The 16232-nt window shown below is 46.6% G+C and overlaps 1 long non-coding RNA gene across 1 annotated transcript; it reads right to left on the bottom strand.

Annotated features, from left to right (window-relative positions):
- Nucleotides 1-603: 603 nt before the first annotated feature.
- On the bottom strand, nucleotides 604-13185 carry LOC144937001 (uncharacterized). Its single transcript, XR_013637543.1, has 3 exons — nucleotides 12843-13185; nucleotides 9222-9274; nucleotides 604-763 (listed from the first exon to the last, which is right to left on the bottom strand). It is a non-coding gene; the product is annotated as an uncharacterized LOC144937001 (long non-coding RNA).
- Nucleotides 13186-16232: the final 3047 nt, after the last annotated feature.

Below are 16232 nucleotides of genomic sequence, written 5' to 3'. Positions count from 1 at the left end.
GAGAAAAAACATGGCCACAAACTGGATGTAATACCCCATCAGTGGGACGAGAATCTGAGAGCTCACCCTGGCAGTGAAATTTCTGAAGAATTTGGTAGAAGGAAAGAAAGCGATGGTGAGGTGTGGCTTGACCAAACGAAGCCTCACTGAATGTCAAGATTCTATTTTTCAGGAGAGTCCTGCATGCATTGGGATGCTTGGCCAACACCATTATTTAGTGGCATTGTCAGAATGAATTGGAGGACACCGGAAAAATAAAATAAAAATTAGAGGTTAACACAGATCAAATCCAGGAACCATTGCTGTGGCTTCCATCTCCTTGCTACCTCACAGGCCAAGTCTCCACCAACCGATGCTCCGAGGCAGTCTCCAATCCAAGAAATAATCATGCCCATCTCCGGTGATCTTGAAGACATATGATGAGCTTAGTGCATTAAGAGTGAATCGGTTGATTTTCTTATTCCCCTTTCGTAAAGGGCAACAAGGCAGCTGGTATGCCTCGCAGTGCACGGGCGGTCGCGCTGGCTGGCTGGCTGGTTGCCCGGGTGGCTGGCTGCCCCTGGCGCTGTGCTAATGCGGGCGGCAACAGGGGATGCACCTTGAGCCCCAGCAGCAGCTCCTTGAGCTGCTGCGTCTGCTGGGCGCACTCGGCGCGGTCGCGCTCAATCCTCTCCTCCAGGTACGAGTCCCCGTACTGGATCCGAGCCAACTCCTGCACGGCGCCCGTGAAGCCCTCCTTCAGCTCCGACACCAGCGTGTGCAGCTGCGACCCAGCCCAGCGGAGAGGAAAAGAGGTAAAGAAGCGAGAATTGGTTTTGTTTTCTGTGTTTTTGTTTTGTTTCCACAATTGTCTTCCATCTGCCTCCCATCCGCCTCACATATTAAGCGTCCATTTGGAGCACACGTCGAGCGATGCCGTCACTCCGTGTGCCAGAGAATGGATCACGGTGGGAGGTTTGGTGGGGTGCAATGGATTCAGCATCGCAGTTGCCCATCTCCCCCCCCCACCCCTCAGTCGAAGCTAATGTTACAACCAGTAGTGACCGAATGCTGTAGAGCTGGAACAACTCGTAGAGTTGTAACGCACTTGCTAAACAAACAAGTAAACGCCATCGTGGAAGACTCCATAGAAAGTCTTCTGAAATGCCTACGAGTGACATTTTTAAGAAGCACACGAAGGGCTGCACTTTCCTGTGTGCCCTGCTAGAAATAAATGTCACGTGACAGTCAAACCAACATATGTTAGTTCCCAAAGCTGAGATTCAACAAATTAAAGGAAAACAAAATAGAATGTAATGGGATTTAATTGGTGACCAGGCTGAGGACATAAAGCCATGAGAACCCAGTTAACTCAAGCGTGGATGGAACCCAGATTCACCACCAGGCTCTCAGGGGGTGCCGGCTCAGCACTCTTGATTCCTGAGCCACCCATCCACCTGGGAAGCCCGGATTTAAATAAACACTTCAAGCTTTGCAGGGATTTGGACACAGTCCACATGTGGTCTGCCTGAAGTCAAAATGAGCCTTTGGGTGTCTTGCCCCTGGTTGGGAAGACTCTGCAGTAAACAAATTGAGAAATGAACTTACTTAACTATAATCTTTAATATAGTTACTTAACTATATCTCTTTTTTAACCAACTAAAGGCCACTGAACTATTTGCTGTTTTTCAGAGATGACCTGGCCACACATGATAGCTAATCGAAATGGCTGATATCATCATTTCATGTGGGAATTTATAGCAGCTGCCGAATAATCTAAATGCATGTTTTTTTTATGTGTGGAGTGCAAAACACCCAGAGAAAAATCCACGCGACCACGGGGAGAGAGACCATGTGACCTCCAAATATACAGCACGCAGCAGGGTCGGGATCGAACCCACGACCTCCTGCATAGCAGGTGAGGGATATAACATCTCGTCGTATACTAATTTACTTGTCACTCTATTTTAATAATAGTTTTAATAATCTCAGCCCAATTACTTTGCCTTAATTTCCTCAAAGTGCAGAAAACCCAGCGGACGATTGTAATCAGTGGCAGTGCTAACCCATTGCGGGGCCCCAAGCAGAAAAAATAATGTATGAGTCCCACCCCCTCCCCCTTCAATTCACAGGAGAAATGAACAAGAAAAACGATGTGGATGTAGAGGAATAAGATAAGAGAGTTGCAGACCAGATGAGAGAGCTTAATTGGCGTTTAATGTTAATGAACTTCATCATTAGACCAAAATATAATAATAAGGGGTTTTCCCCTTTTTTCTGGCAACAAAACTGAAACCTTTTAACAAGGATTCATGTCACTGCATTAACCACAATACTTGCAGTCAAAATGCAAACAAAAAACACACTTGCGAACAAAAACACACTTGTTTGCATTTTGACTGCAAGTATTGTGTTTAATGCAGTGACATGAATCCTTGTTAAAAGGTTTCAGTTTTGTTGCCAGAAAAAAAGGTGGAAAACCCTATTATGTTAATGGACTTGTTGTGTTTCAGTTCATTTCAGTTCAGTTGCGTTAATGAGGATTTGAAGTGGAGTTGATATTTGGCGCACCCCAGATTCACGAGTTTTTCGTGACTCTGAGCCCCCCCCCCCCCCCCCCGTGAGCTGCTTGGGGGCTTTAAATGTTTGCTTCATTTGCTTGGGCCTAGCGCTGCCCATTTAGTTTAAACACAGCAGTACACCCGGTGGGACCCCCCTGTATGGTTTGGGGCAGCGGGCCTGTTCCCTATCTTTCTATCCCCTGCTTTTCACAACCAGTTTGGCTTATGTTGGCGGTGTATACGTGCGTCAGAATGTGATCTATCGGTCCCGCACACTGCCTCGATAGAAAAAAAAACACACTAAACAAATCAAAGGAACACACCTTTCCGGAGGTTTTATGAAGAGATCAAACGTTTTAAATGTTTGCATGGAAAGTGTCCACGTAATTTAGCACTTGTCTTACACACGAATAACATAAAGTAGTCTCCTTTTTTGTAATAGTGAATAAAAAAAATTTTTTCGAAAAGAACATCTAAGCAACAGGTTACCATGTGTGTTGGCACGATAATCAAAATACGTTAAAACCCATTGCTACACAGCCAAAGTTGAAAGTTTTTTTTTTATTATCGGTGTCATCTTAACCACATGTGGAATAAAACTGCGGCAACACGTGTGATATTCCAGCGACTAAAACGTTTCAAACAAAAAAAAACACCATCCCAAGAAGGCGGCATTTACCTTAAATGAAATATTCCGAGAAGGAAAATAATTCCATTTCAAAGGAGAAGTCTGGCTCAGGGTTTTTTTTATTGCTCTCTCCACTGCCATCGACTGTGTTGCTAACGCGTCGGTGGTCGCCGTTTTATTAATTAAAAAAATCCGGGTCGTACCGAGTGTGGCGTCTGCCACGATGTCCGACGTTTTGCTTCCACGTACCCGGGGCTTCTTCAGGAACTAAGCCCCCTGGGCAACGTGGGGCAAAACGTGGGACATGACGGCGATCATTAAACGGCAACGCTGTGCGTCTGCACTGTAAACGATTGGAACGGCAAAATATTTATTGATTTATAAAATGTACATTGAAAAAAAAACTTCGAAACTACATGTAAATAAATACGGTGGAGCTTATAATGTTATGTTACATCTCTTTTGTCGTGTCACTGCTGTGTGTACACACATCACACAGTGTACACGCATCACACTCAGCGTGTACACACACACAGCGTGTACACACATCATACAAGCCACGTGACCATTACTGGCTATGCCCCCCCCACTTCACACACCCAGGTTGTCTCTGCTTCGCCCCCACTGAACAAACAGCGAGATTGACGACACTTGCACACACACACACACGTGGCGACTTACCGCCACGTGTGTGTGTGTGTTGGGGAGCAGCGCTGGTTTCCAGGTGATTTGCTCTACCGGCGGCATCGTCGCCTACGCAGGACAGCACAGTCCTCACATGCTGACACCCCCCCACCCAGCGTGGCTTCCTTTTTCATAGGAGGCGACGTGATTGTGCAGAAGCCGCGGGGCAAACATCCTCCTGGATTCACACCCCGCGCCGCGTCGGTGTTGTGGGACATGTTCACAGAGCACCCTTCTAAGTCCACAGTAAACCTGCCAATGTTGGGCCAGACGTCGAACACGTGGATGGGCTCACGGTTGCATGTTTACTGGATCGCTACGTACATAGAGCAGTGGAGTACATTCGGCATTGCTTTAATCAGATCACTCGGAATGCGGCCCGATCTGGGGAGCTGGCATTTCAATGAATTGTCGCGATTCGTGACGATTCTATTGAAATATAATTTAAAAAAAAGTTACGCTGCTTTTGTTTTGCTTTCGATTGTTTCATCTTGTGCGTACAGTCGTGTTTGCTCCATTCGCCTAAATGTAATTGGAAATGATTTAGCACGAATCGTAAATACGTTGCCAATTCTAATGCACACACAAATCCAATTGAGTTGTGAGCACGTTAGCACCACTGCTAACGCAGGAGGAGCAGCAGCGTCACCCAATGACTTGATAAACAAAATGCATGGCATGGATATACACTCCAGTAGCTGTATATGCACGATTTACTTCTGCACAGGCCAACAACTGGTTGTTTATAATGTCAACAACACGCGAAGCACGATGCCTTGGGCTCACCATGACTTTGGGGACAGCGTGCAATAATGCTGAGCGTCACTCATCTTCTACAGTCTACACCACCAATTTGTTGAGCTCCTTGGAAGACACAAACTGTGGCATCAACAGCATAGACCGAACGGACGGACGGGGGGGCGATTTAAATAGCAGCCACCAAACAAAACCACACTTTTGTCTTCTGCGCAAGACAATTCACGTTTATTTTTCTAGACTCGCGTCTCCCGAGTGGTTACGGCGGAACAAGGCAGGGCCCCTTTCTCCTCTCTGAAGAGCACCTCCCCCCCAGGTCTCCCCTTGTGAACAGGAGATGTTCTATTATTAAAACGACGGTCTCTCTCCCCCCGTCTCTCTCGAGACGAGCCACGCAAGGCAACCACCGTAGTATCGGGGTCATCGGCAGAAGCGTGATGTGGAACCCATGAGTTATAAAGCTACGGAACGATTCGCGTACCGTACGCGTATCGTGTCGCATGTTCAGGACCCATCCAGAAACAATGTTGCTGCTCTGTGTTTCTAACCAACTAATACTCGATATTAGAAACAGCACCGTTCACACAATGTCTCAGAGTGCTTTACATTCAATAACCCAACGCTAAACAATCCCTTGGCTAAAAGAATGTGTTTTATATAAAAGTCACGCAATCTATACAGACAGGTGGCATACGAGCGGAAACAAATCTCTTACAAGACAGGATTTAAAAGACTTGATCAGCTGATAGTCCATAGTGTGCTGCAGAAGAGTCTTGTTCCACAGACAAGGAGGTTGCTGAAGATTCGATCGCCAATCGATCGCGGGTTTGTGAGCTCCCTTTCTTCCCCTCATGCATATCCAGCACCCTCCTGAAGAGCTTTGCAACCAGCTTAACCGACTCTCATGGCCGACCCCTAAGGCTGTCCGTATCGTACGCTCGGCATGTTACGGCATTGTTTCGTGAAAACAAAAACATTGATTCTTTCACTCACGATAAATGCATCGAATCACGCACGTGAGAATCGGCCATTTAAGATTCATGTTAATTTCATGAAATAGACATAATATTGTTACGTTTAGGCAAATGGAGTGTGCAACGTTGTAAAAACAAGTTCACGATAAATAATGAAAACGAGACAGTAAAAATGAGACGAAAAAACGTGATCCTTAAATCAAATGGCAACATCGAATCAGTGCAATTCAGTGGGCTAATAACTAGCATGGCTATTCTACGCGCGGCATGTGGCTATTTCGGCTGACACGCAAGAGCCAAACACATTTCTGCATCACGTGACCAAGGATGGCAACGAGTTTGGGACACCTTCATCCAGCAGTGGATAGACCACGGCTGCTGCTGGCACTGATGATGATGATGTCACTTCGAGGGCCCATCAGCTTGACTAATGGCAATAATTATTTTAAACCTGTCAGCGTTTCCGTTGCGATAGCCTTTCTCGCGAGATAACAGGTTTCTATTGATGTGTCCACGTGACGTGGGTTTCTCCTCGTCATTTAGAGATTGTGAATTGTTGCCACGAGGCAGTTTGGCACAATCGCTGAGTTTCTGGCCAAGCAAGCGGCTTAAAGAAGCGACGTGGAGGTGACCCAACACGTGCCTTCCTCTTCCCTTCAGAGTCACAATCTTGATTCGTGCTGGAGGAATCCGATGAGCCGTGAAGCTCTTTTTCACACATTTCCAGTAGGGCGCCACGTTTGGCGACTGCACAACACACGCACACGACTCCCTCCCCAAAGCCTTTACCCCCCCACCGCACTGTAGGACCTGCTCAGACACGTCCACTCCCGACGCCACGACTCGCTCTCAACGGAACGGGCCGCGCGGGGCCGTTCCGTGACACCCGCAGAGAATTCGCTGCCGACGCGTGACCCAGGGCACGGCCGCTGGTCAATCCGCTGCCGGGATGAAGAAGGCCCCCTACCCATGCCCGTTGCGGGTTTGTGGGGGATGTTTGACCACGATTTCACCATTACCGGCCAGTATGGATTGGTGACGGTGGCAAATAAAGAAGTGGGAGCATAGAAGTAAAGTACAAACACTGATCCAGCTGAAACTGCCCTTTGCTGCCCACAACATAAACCCACAGCCTAAAACCCCTGTTAGGCATTGTGGAACATATTCGAGTACTCTACAGGCTCAAGCCTGCTTGGCTTCCGAGATCTCACGAGATCAGCCTCATTGCGGGTGATTTTGTCGTTTGCAATTCCCAGGTAAAGGTAAAAAGGTGAAGGCGCAGCCCTGCAAGTGCTTGCTCACGCCACTCCTGGCAGAAAGGACATCCGTTCAAGCGAACTTCCAACAGGGCATTTGGTCCACTCTGCCACATTGGCCAGTTGTGTTGGAAGGGATACCCAGGTAGAAGAGGTCACTTCATCCAATATTGTGCAGTAACCTTGTTTGGTAACTGAAACCTTTGCCGTCAAGACTTATCGATTAACTTTGTGCGATGCCTGTAGCTGCATTTCATTCGGGCAGTGACGGAGTCTCTTATATAATGTTTTTTCCCCTCCGTCTGAATACCAGGCACAGGTGGTGCCAATGTGAGTGAAGAATTGCTGCAGAGTCACGTGTGAAGTGTCTTCACTGTCGAGGCATGTGGGGTAACGTCTGTACACATGTAAATAAAATAAATAAAACAGAATGATAATTGACAGCCTTTCGTCAAACCACTTGGGGGTGAAGGTCCCTCCGTGCCACACTTCACCACACTCGTCAGCGCAGGCTGGTGAAGGCGGTGCGCTCAGGACTGATTCGGGCATCACTCTCCACTCACGCTAACCACAGCCGAGAATCGAACTTCGGTGGAATTGGGTGCGTAGACCAACATGTGCTCGACCCCCTTGTGCCTTTTGCATTGGGAGCTCTGATTCTATGCGAGCAGCAGATCAAACGACTGTACTTTAACCGACGTAGACCCACTGCTTTCATGGGCTCTCACCTGACCAAAGTAAGAACAACTGATTGAGGAAATGCCCTCTTTGAAACGTTGTGTACATACCAGTGGCAGTCTAAATGTTTGCAGAGTGGGAGGTTAAATATGTCTCTGAGCATACTCGTTTAAATCAAACGGTTAACTTACTATTTATTCTGTTATTTGAAGAGCTCTGTCTGAACAGAGATTCGGTGAATAGAGTATGCCCAAAATAATGAAGAAACATTTGTTGAAATCTACTGCTGGATGAAGGCGCTCATCCACCCTCCCAGGAGGCCATGCAATGTTATTGTACAATACCTTTATTCTTTTATCTAGAGATACAAATATGTTCAAGGAGCTGGACTTTCTCGTTATTTATCTCGTCACTCTCAGCTTCATGTTACTTTCACATGTTGATATTTACCAAGACTGGGCCTTGCCCCACCTCATCTCCCCTCTCTCATCTCCTGCCATGTCCCCCCAAGTCCTCTTCGTCCCAACACGGACCTCCCCTCTCTCTCCACCTTCTACTCCCTGTGCCAATTTCGTTTCCGGCCCTTCTCCCCCTCCTTGCACCCCTCCACTGGAATCAACTTCCCCTGTACATTGAGCAGCACTGCCCATAGACTCAGCACTGCCCATAGACTCAGCACTGCCCATAGACTCAGCACTGCCCATAGACTCAGCACTGTCCATAGACTCAGCACTGCCCATAGACTCAACACTGTCCATAGACTCAGCACTGTCCATAGACTCAGCACTGCCCACAGACTCAGCACTGTCCATAGACTCAGCACTGTCCATAGACTCAGCACTGCCCACAGACTCAGCACTGTCCATAGAGTCAGCACTGCCCACAGACTCAGCACTGTTCATAGACTCAGCACTGTCCATAGACTCAACACTGCCCACAGACTCAGCACTGTCCATAGACTCAGCACTGCCCACAGACTCAGCACTGCCCATAGACTCAGCACTGCCCATAGACTCAGCACTGCCCATACACTCAACACTGTCCATAGACTCAGCACTGCCCATAGACTCAGCACTGCCCATAGACTCAGCACTGCCCATATACTCAACACTGCCCATAGACTCAGCCCTGCCCATAGACTCAACACTGCCCATAGACTCAGCACTGTCCATAGACTCAACACTGCCCATAGACTCAGCACTGCCCATAGACTCAGCACTGCCCACAGACTCAGCACTGTCCATAGACTCAGCATTGTCCATAGACTCAGCACTGCCCATAGACTCAACACTGCCCATAGACTCAACACTGCCCATAGACTCAGCACTGCCCATAGACTCAGCACTGCCCACAGACTCAGCACTGTCCATAGACTCAGCACTGCCCATAGACTCAGCACTGCCCACAGACTCAACACTGTCCATAGACTCAACACTGCCCCTGTACATTAAGCAGTCACCATCCTTAACCTCCTTCCGTTCCCTTCCTAAAGCTCCACTCTACTGCCCATTCTCTTCCTCTTCCCTCGCCCCTCCACCCCTTCCCGTCCCTCCCATACCCTTGTGTGACCCCTAAGTCGCCCCTCTGTCGCGGTCACTCATTCCTCAGCCTTTGCACCCCCTTGCCATGTAAGTTATTCTGTTGTTACCGTTTTCTAAACTACGTTAAGCGCCTTGAGCGAAGGTGTTAAGTAGAGGAAGGTTACCTGTGTTATGTGGGCAGCCAAGTCATCGTCTTGAGTAACCTCTGTAGCCATTTCTGTAAGAAACAAACCGGTTTGCATTTTTTTATAATTAAAATAAATTATTATTAGGCTGACATTGTTCCTCAAACACTTTCAATTAAATATGATTTCACTATGGCCTTACTTAAGAAATGAAAGTCAGCAACTTTATTAAATCTATTTAAAAGGGGGGGGGGGTACAGGTTGTACAATTTAAAGGCTTGGAAAGAAAACCTAAAAAACCATAAATAAATACAGTGCTTTGTCAGACAGCACCATAACGCCATAGTTCAATAAGACACGAGGGGAATTCGTACATCTGTTGACAAGAAAGGCACTATCGGCAGATATATGGCAATCTGAGGGTCCCAATGTTCACACATTTCTGCAATTTTGGCATTTCTTCTCAGAAAATTGGCAGAAAATTGACCTTACATTCACAAATAAATTGGGCCCTCAAAATCACTCTTGCTACATTCACATATTAGAGAGCACCGACGTTTAAGCAGGAAACAAACATGCGGACCTGTAAACCCATATGGTTTACCCGTATTCTTGTGCAGGGAAATTGAGTTTTCAAGTCCATACGTCGTACAGCCGTTTCAATATGGACACAAAATGTGTTTTGTCTATTTTTTTGTGTTTATCCCTTGTGATGGAACTTTGTAGAATGAACGTTGAGATTTAAAAGGGGACGGGGTGACCAATAAGATCTAAGTTAATCTGTCATAAAGTCGGCACCGATAAGTGGTTGACAGGTATGAACATGTACTGTAACACTCAGCTGTAGATCTGCAGTTACTGCAGATCATTGGAAAGTGCAAACTGCTGAACTGGCTTTGACATTGCCAGTACTGCACTTGTGTTGAAAAAACGAAGCTTTCAAAATAACCCAAACGAACGGCTACAAATCCCCGCAGTTTTACAATTCGTGGTCTATCTCAGCGATGCAATCTTACGCCCGGAGACCATTCGGCACATGCAGGCACACAATTAGTATGCGTGCACATGGGTAGCCCCGTCCGGCCAACCGTTACGCAAAATCCTCCCCTCCCCACACAACACGGCTTTTGTGGGGGCGTAAGATTATCTATCTGCCCGTGCGCTTTAGCCTTCACGCATCGTTTCGGAAAAACAAAGCACGCGCCGCGTGCGTCCTCCTAGACATCGCCGGTGCACGCGGCAGACACGAGAGAGAAAGCATCGCGAATAGACACGCGCTGGTTGCTGCCACTGTACACGCGGACATTGGCTCAGGTTTCAGTCGGGTATCACGCTGCCTATGCCATCCTAACTAGCCTCCTGTGGCTGTATTCCTACTATAACAATATCACATCGCAATGAATTAATAGACCGTGAAATATATTTGTTTCATCACGATGTACATACAGCCCTGTGTCAATGAAGGCCTCCCCATGCTGTATCTGTCGTTGGGGTTATTTGGCCATATTCATCTACCCTGGTCAGGGCAAGTTGGTGAAAGGGTGGGGGGGCTATGACCAGTTCAGATGTCACTCACCAATGACACGAGCCATGGCCAGGAATATAAAACCAATAAATACAGTTGCCCATTCACTGAATGTCTTTAAGGCCTACTTTATAAGAGATGTCTCATGTCAGAGGGCTCTTCATTGGGATATGAACCAGGGCCGTAGCCATGGAGTCAACATTGGGGGGGACCAAATCTTCCAGGGGGTCTGGGGTCCTCCCCCCCCCCAGAAAAAAAATCTAAATTTGAAAACGAATTTCCTGCCTAAAATATTAAATAATTCACCAACACATGGGATGGACTATTTTTTTTTTACAATTATTTCTTTTTTACCTTTTCTTGTTTCATTGTATGTAATGGCAGTGATTAGGGATTAATAAAGTACAACCATAACCAGAATCATATAAACAGAAATATATTTTATAGCAATATATTAGTGGGGACATTTTGAGCATATTTGAATATTGGGGGGGGGGATGTGCCCCCCCCCCCCCCCAATATGTATTATAATTACGGTCTTGATATGAACAAAGGTTTTCATTTGTAACCAATTAAAAACATCACACAAGGTCAACCCAAGTTCACATTGAAAGTACCTATTTACAGTAATGCCTTGAAGGCACGCAATTCAGCAGAATAATTAACCTTCTCATTAAGGTTACACGCAGGTGTTTGTTATGTATTAACGCGGGTGGGTGCACAGCCTGGAAGCCACACTCACAAGGGACAGCAAGGGTGAGATTCAAACGTTGAATTAGAAACCAGAGTGACTGGGAGCAATGAGACACTGGCATCAATACTAGCGCAAGGCAAGCTGATCTAAACAAGCTCGACACACACTCTCTGCTGCTTTTGGTGAAGTCGCCTAGATAGACAAAATAATAAAAAGAACACGACGTTTCGGTCGCAACACAAGCGTCCATCGTCAGGTGAGAAATCGTGATCTGCTGTTGTGGCTTTATATAGGCACGGGGGGGAGAGGGGGGAGGGTTTGTGGCGTGCAGGGACGGGTGGGGGCTGTAGAAATCAGCATGTCCATGAGCTTGAGTCGTGAACTCCTGCAGCCACGACTCTACAAACCCCCCCTTCCCCCCCTCTCGTGCCTATATAAAGCCACAACAGCAGATCATGCTTTCTCACCTGATGACGGACACTTGTGTTGCGAGCGAAACGTCGTGTTCCTTTATTATTTTTTCTACCTACGTGATTTTACCCAAAGAAGCAGAGAGTATGGATTCATGCAGTCACGAAAGCTTCAAATCAAGCTCGACATGCCAAGTGATTGACATTTACAGCCCGATGTCAATCAATCATCTGTCGGTTATGGATGTTTGTTTGACCATATTTCAACATGCTGGTCACAGGGAGACTTGCAGCGAAGTGTGGGCTGGTACCCAGGAATATTTCGCTATTGCTGGGAATCAAACAACTCTGGTCACGGGGTTCGCAGTGCTGAGCGTTTATCAATTGCAGCATCGCCTCACCCTACCGAATGATTAAGCGAGTGCATGTTTAGGAGTCACAACAAATTGTACCGCAGTTAAAACACACATTGCACCTGCGATTATCTCAGAACTAATTGAGTTGTTTTCCTTAAACGTATTTGTGTTTGAGCAGCTGAACAAGGAGCTTCTATTTAAGGAATGAAGGGTGATATGTTGTAAAACATGCCCACGTGACTGACATCTGTTGCTTCATACATTCATAATAACGTTTTTTTGGGTTTCAAATAAAAACATTCATGTAATCAAATTAAAACAATTTGATTACATTGTCGGATTCGTATCACTGCCCACGCGCATATACAGCCTCATTGTCAGATAGATGCATCATCGTTTCACTGTCATTGCCTTCATTAATCTTGAGCCACGACAGACGGATGAAGAGACAGCCCAGCGCGTGACAGATGTACAGACCGCGCAGAGCAGCCCCTAAAAAGGAGGCTACAATGTTCATGACCCTTACAGATATCGAAGGAAAGACGAGCTGTATTTATAATCCCATTGAGGCCACCACAAGTGTAGTACTACTGTATTCTTCACGGGAGACCGACGAGGCAACGGCGTTAAGTAAACATTGTGTGGACGTAGCAGTGAGCAAGGTGCCACACTTACCGCGTCTTGGGGCAGCAGCCACTTGTCCACCACGCTGCCTTGCGTCCAAATCAAGAGGCGATCTGTCACACAGTAATAGTTCTTGTTGAACACATTTAACAGTGGCCCGCGTTCTAAAAAATAATGAAGTCTTCACTCACAACACAACGGTTCGCGTGTTTTTGTTGTCGCAAAATAGAAGGGCAACCCGGTTAAGGATGGCGTTGATGTAACGGCGCTAGCCGGCAAAGCCTTTTGTTTCGAGATGCCATTGTGTTGGCCCCCACGCTCGCAGTGATGTCAAGCCGCATGCAAGCTGCCTGCCTCCAGCCTCTCTCTCTCGCCTGCTGATATCGATTCTTTCTGTCGCTACAAACCTCTCCCCACCTCACCCTTCACGATCCCTCCCACTCTCTCGCCCTCTCTCTCTCCCTCCCTCCCTGAAGCCCTCCGCGGGTAACCCGAGTCTCAGCAGTGCTCACGACATTTGGACCTGGGGGGGGGGGGATGGGGACAGCGTCGGCGAGGATAAAGAAATGAGGGGAGGGAGCGAACATTAATGCGGTTGAATGGCGCAGTGAGTCGTAGCCACCATGCTTCGGTGATGCATACGTTTGAGCCAATTTTGGACTCGCCTCTGTTGCTTGTTGTTGCGGTGATTACAGGTGCTTGTGGATTTACCAATTATACAAATGCAGGACTGAGTGAATGAGCAGCGCACATTATCGTGAATGTTCCAGAATGACTAGAACCTGATATTTGGCACAATTATAGTTACGTTTACGGTTTAATTACGGAAAAATATGAGAAAAATTACTATTTTGCCCCTAAAATTACAGCATGGAGATTATCGCTTATCGGACAGGGTCAGTCTGAAGTTCTCCATTGCTGTAAGTCTCGTGCTTATACACTTACATGGCCCACGACGACATAGACCAAAGAATTCCCATTGCACTCGGTGTTGACACGCAAACTTATAGAACAGAGGCAAAGCCCACTCCTGGTCAACTAACATGTCATCGCATTGTGATTGATTACTGTAGATTACATTGTTTGGCAAACTTTCAGAAAATTCGCAATGTATTTAATGGCACGTTATTTTTTATTTTGTTCCTTTGACAATGCTAACATGGGTGCCACGTGTCGAGTCAGGGAGTGGGGCCATCACCACTAGAATATTTGCCCTTAAAAGATTTCAGCCACAAACATGACAAGTTGCCGGTTTAAATACCGGAGATTCATTTGCCGACGGCTGCTCAATTTCGGACCAATCCAGGACTCTCCTGGACCCCCGCCCCCCACATGTGACATGGAACGCTCCAACTTCCGAGATCTGCGCAAATGTTGAGGGGTTTAAATTGGAATGTGCCAATCTGTGAAGGGATTGTTGGGAGATGCGCTGTTGGCAGTGATGCACCAGTGTTAATAACAAAAACAACTTTTGTTATTAAAACTTCCTTGAAAGTAAAATGTCAGTCACACTTCAAGCAATGGCCCTTGGAATACTAAACCAAACTCACATATCTTTGTGATATGGAGAGGGGTCATTACCCGAAACATCGCCTATTTTTTTTTTCAGGCCAGCCACAGTATTATTGACGAATGTGTTAATTTTGTGTTCATCTGTAAAGGGGAAACCTGCTAGTGGCGAGTGATATCTGAACTGATCCTGGGTTTACCAACCCATACTGATAAAAATGGTGAAGTATGGTCAAACAACACACATCGAGGCCATCATTCAGCAATTGATTGAGAATGGGCTGTCATTAGTATCCTTACGAGAGTCACATCTTTGGTTTATACAATTAACATGTCTGTAAAAAAATTGCGTATTACTCATTTAGTTATTTTCAAACAGAACTCATTCAGTCAACTACTGGAACAAGCCACCGTTGTTAAACGCTGTAAAAATATATCACAATTCGACGAATCGTTGTAATTAAGTCACACACAATGTTGCGGACATTTCGGTGAATGGAAGCGCCTCTCGTAGCTGCAGGGGTGACATGAACTGATGACATGAATTGAAGACCATCGATTCTCACGTGAATTGATGGGTGTCAAGTGAGATTTACCATCGATGTATATCGATTAATCGACGCATCATTCCCGCCCAACTATGAACACTACCGAAGTCAGATGTTTTTTTTTTTACATGCGATAGACCGGTTTATGAATTAAAAAAATACCTCTATTAGAATCGTTTTCGTCAAAGTAAACAACAATACAGCATTCTGAGAAATAGGTCAATATTTGGTTCCTCACTTTTACATAATCGATTCGGTCAAAGCGGTTGCATTTAACTGCATTATTTTCCTTTCGATGTAAAAGAAAGCGATAGATGCCCGTCACTGGATCATACACGTTTCATTGTTAAGGCCACAGAGTTACCCACGAAGGCATCGAACCTTTGTGTAATCTGTGCTGGTACACCACTGTGAACGCAGCAGACGCAGCATCACCCCCCCCCCCCCCCCATATTGTCATTCAAGTCCAGAAGGTGGTTGGATGTTCCCCACGTAAACCTGTAACGTTGGGCTAGCGTCGCTCGGCATGTGGTTGGAACACGTTGCACCGACGTTGGCTCAACGTTGCACGTTTACTGGGGCCGCGAGCCAGCCCAGTGTGAGGTTTAAACCCCTCCCCGATCACCTTTCCAGCACGGCGTCTTGGCAGCACGTGGCTGGCGTCTTGGCAGCATGCGGCTGGCGTCTCCACGGGCTTGCCGTCACCACAGCAACAGGAATCTACCGCGTGGCTTTGAGTCACCACGAGTCCCTCTGCTGTGCACGAGCCATCGGCATTTCAGCAGCGGGAGGCGGTCACCTCGTGTGCACGCGAGACTTGGGCAGGGCTGAGATATCGGCACTCTCAATGTAAGATATCGGCACTCTAAGTGTAAGATATCGGCACTCTCAATGTAAGATATCGGCACTCTCAATGTAAGATATTGGCACTCCCAATGTAAGATATCGGCACTCTAAGTGTAAGATATCGGCACTCTCAATGTAAGATATCGGCACTCTCAATGTAAGATATCGGCACTCTCAATGTAAGATATCGGCACTCTCAATGTAAGATATCGGCACTCTCAATGTAAGATATTGGCACTCCCAATGTAAGATATCGGCACTCTCAGTGTAAGATATCGGCACTCTCAGTGTAAGATATCGGCACTCTCAATGTAAGATATCGGCACTCTCAATGTAAGATATCGGCACTCTCAATGTAAGATATTGGCACTCCCAATGTAAGATATCGGCACTCTCAGTGTAAGATATCGGCACTCTCAATGTAAGATATCGGCACTCTCAATGTAAGATATCGGCACTCTCAATGTAAGATATCGGCACTCTCAATGTAAGATATTGGCACTCCCAATGTAAGATATCGGCACTCTCAGTGTAAGAT

The sequence above is a fragment of the Lampetra fluviatilis genome, chromosome 18 (assembly GCF_964198595.1).
Source record: "Lampetra fluviatilis chromosome 18, kcLamFluv1.1, whole genome shotgun sequence".
NCBI lineage: Eukaryota > Metazoa > Chordata > Hyperoartia > Petromyzontiformes > Petromyzontidae > Lampetra > Lampetra fluviatilis.
Note: the sequence above shows the minus strand (reverse complement) of the source record. Positions and strands in the feature narration are given on the sequence as shown.